Here is a 7,985-nt window from a genome sequence, read left to right as displayed (position 1 = left end):
CCTCCAGGGTCCTGCTGTTTCAAATCTGTGTGGTCTATTAAATGCTAAATCATCTGACAGATTTCTTCTGGGGAGACCGTAGTTTCCAGGGCAACATCCAAAACACATATATCTGTCTTTTTTTTTTTAAGTTTTTGTTGTTCTCAACCTGAGCTGGCCTGAGCAAAACTGTTAGGTGTAGAGTATTAGAACAGAGAATGGGGACAGTCTTCCTAGAGTCCCAGAAGTACGGGGCTGAGGCTGGATTGCCCAAGGAGTTCCTGGACCAGTAATCCCCAGAGAAACAGCATTTAGCTCAAGTGACAGCCTCTAGCTCAAGTTACCAGTTCTGTCCCCCATCTCCACAGAAAACGGATTGATACAGTTTGGCTTTATGTCCCTACCCAAATCTCATCTCAAATTGTAATCCCCAGGTGTTGAGAAAGGGACCTGTTGAGAGGTGATTGGCTCATGGGGGCAGTTTCCCCCAGGCTATTCTCGTGATAGTGAGTTCTCACGAGATCTGACAGTTTCATGAAAGGCTCTTCGCCCTTCACTTCCTTCACAAGCTCTCTCACCTGCTGCCATTAAGACACGCCTTCTTCACCTTCCACCATGATTGTAAGTTTCCTGAGGCCTCCCCAGCCATGTGGAGCTGTGAGTCAATTAAACCTCCTTTCTTTATAAATTATCCAGTCTTGAGCAGTTCTTTATAGCAGTATGAGAACAGACTAATACACAGAACAAAAGAAAATTAATAGAAAGGGGTGTGGCTGTGTTGAATGGAACTGCTCGTTACAGAAGACCAGACATGTATCAGAAAACCTGCCCAATGCCGTAGCTAATTCCAAAACTAAAGATTAATCCAGCAAAGCCAAAACATACTTCCAACTCTTGGCAGTTCCAAATGAGGTCAGCATTTAATAATGGCAGCCCCAACCCCTAGCAGGAGCACAGCAGTAACACAGATGAAAGGTGCAGGTGACGGCCTTCACTAAGGACACATTTACTCACCTGAATGAATAAGCAGTGGGACCCTTTATACTCAGTCACTTGGGCTTGAGAAATAGCTGGATTCTCCCCAGGGAGGCTGTCCTCCTCCCCCTCCCCTGCTTCCCTGATTTAAGGTTGAAGATGGCTGGAATGCACCCCACCTATGAAGAGCAGTGGACGTGGCTGGGGGTAGAGCCAGAAGAAGCCCTCAAAAGAACACAGGCCAGACTGGAGACTTGGGGCAGCCAAGTGGAACGAGAACAGGACATAAAGTGAGCTTGTACATCCAACAGCCATGAGTAACATCAAAAAGGTTGTAGCCTGGCCAACACGGTGAAACCCCATCTCTACAAAAAATACAAAAAGTAGTTGGGCTTGGTAGCATGCACCTTTAATCCCAGCAACTTGGGAGGCTGAGGCAGGAGAATCACTTGAACCCGGGAGGCAGAGGTTGCAGTGAGCTGAGATCGTGCCACTGCACTCCAGCCAGGGTGACAGAATGAGAACCTGTCTCAAAAAAGAAAAAAAAAGACAGGTTGTAATCCATCCTCCAAGATACCCCCCATACATCTAAAACAATTAGATTAAACAGACTAAACATGTTTCTGTCCTCTGTCTCATGTCTCTCAGGCAGCAGGGCTTCCCATGTATTTTATGCTAGCAGGCACTGTCCCACACCCACCTGAAGCCACGGTGTCTTAAGGCTTCTTCTGTCATAAAACGTGCCTTTGGATCCACTACCAACAACTTCTTGACAAGGTCCAGTGCTAAGGCAACAATTGGGCAAATCACAGTGAAAAGGATAAATATATTGTCAGTAATAGTATGCCAGAATTAACAGGTCACCATCCAGAAAGAGCAGAGAGGGTCTGAGATCATCAGGGAGTCAGCAGACAGGGCCCCCTAATCTTCCTCACTCTCTGTATTCAGAGTACTGTGAGAAGACCAGGAATGATAATGACACTCCCTGTCTCCTGCTGCTGGGACATCATTCATGACCTCTTCGCTGCCTGTTCCCTCTCCTGTTGCTAGACTCAAGGTCAAATTAATTAAAGCTAAACTTCTACCCAATTCTAAGATACTTGGGATGCACAGCAAACTCTCCCTGACAGATGGATGGGTGAGAGTTACTCAGCCAGGGAGAGGCTCCCTGGAACTGCAGACTTGTCAGAAATAAAACTTGACTACTCCAGCAAGCAACAAATGCACGCTGGCCTGTATATTACAACATAATTATTCCTTAAATATTCTGACATTTAACACAATCACCTATGTTATGTTATTTGACATTCAAGACCTAGAATATTATATAGGCTAGTGAATATTATCCATCTCTGGAGTATGAAAAGGAGCATAACTGGTGAAATTGCTGTTTTTTTGTTATCTGACTAAGTGTATTAACCAAATCCAGTGAACGTTTCTGTCTGCATCGTATTCAAGATCTTTGCAGCTTTTGACGCCAATGATCACTCTCTTATTGAAACACTTGTCTTTTTTTTTCTAATTCTGAGGCACCACTTACTGGTTTTCTTCTTCCCTCACTGCTTCTTCCTTTCTTGTCTTCCATATTCCATTCTTCTTTTCCTAACTTCTAAATATGAAATATCACTCAGGACTTAGACCTGGGCCTTTTCCTCCTTTCCTTTTATATAGTTTGTCTATGTGGTCTCATCAACGTCCAAGATATCATATTTATGCATGCAGCCTTCTAATTTAAACATTATCTGGCCAGGCACGGTAGTTCACACCTGTAATCCCAGCACTTTGGGGGCTGAGGCGGGCAGATCACCTGAGGTTGGGTGTTCAAACCAGCCTGGCCAACATGGTGAAACCCCATCTCTACTAAAAAATACAAAATTAACCAGACATCATGGCATGCACCTGTAGTCCCAGCTACTCAAGAGGCTGAGGCAGGAGAATCACTTGAACCCAGGAGGCAGAGGTCGCAGTGAGCCAAGATTGCGCCACTGCACTCCAGCCTCAAAAAAAAAAAAATATATATATATATATATATATAAAATCATTATAGATATAGTTGAAGCTTCCTGTGTACTATTTTCCAACCTCATTTCTCTCCTTTTCCTGGAGGTACCAGCTATGCAGATAAAAGCAGGAATTAATGTCAGTAGCAGTGTGTTCATCATGTGTCTATGCCTTCATGACAAAGGAAGTTTAAAAACTTGTGTTCCTGGCTTCTGCATTGGGAAAGTAATATTAATAATGTTAGAAATTCTCCAAACATGGGGTGACTTATTAAAACCTGCTCAGGCCAGGTGCCATGACTGATGCCTGTAATCCCAACACTTCGGGGCACCAAGGTGGAAGAATCATTTGAAGCCAAGAGTTTGAGGCTAGCTTGGGCAACATAGTGAGACTTCATCTCTACAAAATAAAAACTTTTTAAAAATTAGCTAGGCATTGTGGTGTGTGCCTGTAGTCCCAGCTACTCAGGAGGCTAAGGCAGAGGGTCCCTAGAACCCAGGAGTTCTAGGATGCTGTGAGATATATGATCGTGCCACTATTCCAACCCAGGCAACAGGGCAAGACCCTGTCTTTTTAAAAATAATAAAATAAAATAAAAGTTGCTTGGGCAAACTGTTAAACGTTTGCTTCTATTCCTGAGATACCCAACTGGTCCAGAATTTTTTTTAGAATACATTACTAGATTTACTATTATTTTATTTTAGATGTTTGTATCTAAGCTTAGTTTGGCCTCCAATTTTCACGGATTATAATGATCTTAAATATTTATATTGTATTTATGTTAGCCTCACAAAATGAATTGAAGGTGTTCCCTCTTTTTCCATTCTCTGAAATTATTTTGATATGATAGTGCTTATTTATATGTTCTTTGAATGTTCGGTAGAACTTTCATATTAAAGTATCTCATACTAGTGGGTGTTTTCTATGAGAAAGTATTTACTGATTGAATTTTTAAAAATAGATACATGAATATTCAGGTGTCCCATTTCTTGTTGACTAAGTGTTTATAAGTTACAGTAGCCAACGAAGTTGTTCATTTCACTTATGTTTTTAGACTGTTGTCATATAGTCATTTATAGTATTCACTTTATTATTTTTTCACTCATATTTTATGTTACACTTCATTTTTTATTCCTAATATTGCTTATTTATACCTTCTCTTTTTAATTAATCAATGTTACCAGAAGAGTGCCTATTTTATTATTCTTTTCAAAGAATCAGCATTTGGTTTTGTGAATCTTGCCTATTGTTTCCTTGTTTTATAGTTTATTAATTTCTATTTCTACTTTTAGCCTTATTTCCTTTAATTTATTTTATTTAGGTTTACTGCAATTTTTTTTTTTTTTAGAGTCTTGCTCTGTTGCTCAGGCTGCAATGCAGTGGCCCAATCTCGGCTCACTGCAACCTCTGCCTCCCTGGCTCAAGCAATTCTTCTGCCTCAGCCTCCTGAGTAGCTGGGATTATAGGCACCCACCACCACACCCAGCTAATTTTTGTATTTTCAGTAGAGACAGGGGTTACACCATGTTGGCCAAGCTGGTCTTGAACTCCTGACCTCAGGTAATCCGCCCTCCTTGACCTCCCAAAGTGCTGGGATTACAGGCCTGAGCCACCATGCCCAATCTCTTTTTCTCTTTCTAAACTTCCTAAGGTGGACACTTAACTAATTTTCAGCCTATTTTTCAATATAAACATTTAAAGATATAAATTACCCTTTCAGTACTGCCTCAGCTCTATCTCACAAGTTTTGTTATGTAGTATTTCACTTCCAAATATCTTCTGATTTTTGTTTTCATGTCTTCTTTGACTTAAAAATTATTTAAGGTATGCCTTTAGTTTGAAGATGAAAGAAATTTACATTTTTTCTCTTATAAATTGCATTTTGGTTACAGAGTATAAGCCGCATGTTATAATGTTTGTTTATTTGCTGTGATATGATTCATAGGCTAGCATAGGTTCAGTTCTCCTAAGACTTTATCAGGCTTCAAAGTATATATATTCTCTAATTTGAGCATACAGAAGTCTATATATTTCCTTTAAATTAAGCTTTTTTAATACAGCGGTTAAAATCTGAGATAATCTTACTACATTTTGATTATCATTGACTCAGAGGTTTAAGTTTCTTCAAGGTTGAGGATTTAGCCATTTTTCTTTGTAATTCTGCCAATTTGTGCTTCTTATATTTTACGGTTGAATTGTTGCATGCATACATGTCTTTACATAATGACTTATTCCTCAGAATGTTTTTTGTCTTAAATTATAGTTTTTGATATGAAAATAGCTATATCAGCCATATATTGGTTAATATTTGTTTTATTTATCATTTACTCATCTCATACCTTCAGAATTTTATGTCTTCATGTTTTTAACTATTACAGGTTATACCTGGATTTTCACATTTTTATCCAGTCTTCAAGTGTCTGTCTTTAACTAATTTAGACCATTTAAGTTTATTGTCATTATGGATAAATTTATATTTACTTCTGTCATCATATTTTGTGCTTTCTGTTAACCATATTATTTCTCCAATTCTTTTCCCCAATGCATTCTATTAGATTGATCAAGGTTTTTCCCCTCTATTTGTTTAAAAGTTGTATGTTCTAGTTCTATTCTATTCACGATTACCCTTGAAATGTAATATGTGTACTTGAATTAACAAGTAATTTAAAAAACTAATTGTAAAATTAAAATGACTAGTTTCATCTTGAAGGATGCATTAATTTTGATCACCCTCATTCATCCCCAACTTACTGTTTTCCAGTACTTTTGTTCCAATTTATATTTTATCAGCTTTTTTGAGGTATAATATACAGAGCACAAAATTTATTTATTTTAAATGCAGATTTCGATGAGTTTTGGCCAATTTATAGAGTTGTACAATAATTACAAAAATTCAGTTTTTGAATACTTACATAATCTCAAAAAGTTTCCTCATGCTTATTCGCATTACATCCTCACTCCCACCTACCCAAGTCCCAAGTAACAAATGATCTGCTTTCTTTATAGATTTGCCTTCCATGAAAAGTTACATAGATTGGCTGGGCACAGTGGCTCACATCTGTAATCCTAGCATTTTGGGAGGCCAAGGCGAGCAGATCACCTGAGCCCAGGAGTTCAAGACTAACCTAGGCAACATGGTGAAACCCCATCTCTACTAAAAACACAAAAATTAGCTGGGCATGGTGGTGCACCTGATAGCTACTCGAAGGCTGAAATGTGATGGATTATGTTTATTGATTTGCATATATTGAACCAGGCTTGCATCCCAGGGATGAAGCTGACTTGATAGTGGTTGATAAGCTTTTTGATGTGCTGCTGGATTCGGTTTGCCAGTATTTTATTGAGGATTTTTGCATTGATATTGATATTGGTCATCAGGGATATTGGTCTAAAATTCTCTTTTTTTGTTGTGTCTCTGCCAGGCTTTGGTATCAGGATGATGCTGGCCTCATAAAATGTGTTAGGGAGGATTCCCTCTTTTTCAATTCATTGGAATAGTTTCAGAAGGAATGGTACCAGCTCCTCTTTGTACCTCTGGTAGAAATCGGCTGTGAATCCATCTGGTCCTGGACTTTTTTTGGTTGGTAGGCTAATTAATTGTTGCCTCAATTTCAGAGCCTGTTATTGGTCTATTCAGGGATTCAACTTCTTCCTGGTTTAGTCTTGGGATGGTGTATTTGTCCAGGAATTTATCCATTTCTTCTAGATTTTCTAGTTTATTTGTGTAGAGGGGTTTGTAGTATTCTCTGATGGTAGTTTGTATTTCCATGGGATCAGTGGTGAAATCCCCTTTATCATTTTTTATTGCATCTATTTGATTCTTCTGTCATTTCTTCTTTATTAGTCTTGCTAGTGGTCTATCAATTTTGTTGATCTTATCAAAAAACCAGCTCCTGGGTTCATTGATTTTTTGAAGGGTTTTTTGTGTCTCTATCTCCTTCAGCTCTGCTCTGATTTTAGTTATTTCTTACCTTCTGCTAGATTTTGAATTTGTGTGCTCTTGCTTCTCTAGTTCTTTTAATTGTGATGTTAGGGTGTTGATTTTAGATCTTTCCTGTTTTCTCTTGTGGTTATTTAGTGCTATAAATTTCCCTCTACACACTGCTTTAAATGTGTCCCAGAGATTCTGATATGTTGTGTCTTTGTTCTCATTGGTTTCAAAGAACATCTTTATTTCTGCCTTCATTTCGTTATTTACCCAGTAGTCATTCAGGAGCAGGTTGTTCAGTTTCCATGTATTTGTGTGGTTTTGAGTGAGTTTCTTAATCCTGAGTTCTAATTTGATGGCACCGTGGTCTGGGAGACAGTTTGTTGTGATTTCTGTTCTTTTACATTTGCTGAGGAGTGCTTTACTTCTAACTATGTGGTCAATTTTGGAATAAGTGAGATGTGGCACTGAGAAGAATGTACATTCTGTTGATTTGGGGTGGAGCGTTCTGTGGATGTCTATTAGATCTGCTTGTTGCAGAGCTGAGTTCAAGTCCTGGAAATCCTTGTTAACCTTCTGTCTCATTGATCTGTCTAATATTGACAGTGGGGTGTTAAAGTCTCTCATTATTACTGTGTGGATGTCTAAGTCTCTTTGTAGGTCTCTAAGGACTTGCTTTAAGAATCTGGGTGCTCCTGTATTGGGTGCATGTATAGTTAGGATAGTTAGATCTTCTTGTTGCATTGATCCCTTTACCATTATATAAAGGCCTTCTTTGTCTCTTTGATCTTTGTTGATTTAAAGTCTGTTTTATCAGAGATTAGGATTGCAACCCCTGCTATTTTTTGCTTTCCATTTGCTTGGTAGATATTCTTCCATCCCTTTATTTTGAGCCTATGTGTGTCTCTGCATGTTAGATGGGTCTCCTGAATACAGCACACTGATCGGTCTTGACTCTTTATCCAGTTTGCCAGTCTGTGTCTTTTAATTGGGACATTTAGCTCATTTACATTTAAGGTTAATATTGTTATGTGTGAATTTGATCCTGTCATTATGATGTTAACTGGTTATTTTGCTCATTAGTTGATGCAGTTTCTTCCTA

The sequence above is a fragment of the Pan paniscus genome, chromosome 23, assembly GCF_029289425.2.
Source record: "Pan paniscus chromosome 23, NHGRI_mPanPan1-v2.0_pri, whole genome shotgun sequence".
NCBI lineage: Eukaryota > Metazoa > Chordata > Mammalia > Primates > Hominidae > Pan > Pan paniscus.
This window is presented reverse-complemented; position numbering follows the sequence as displayed.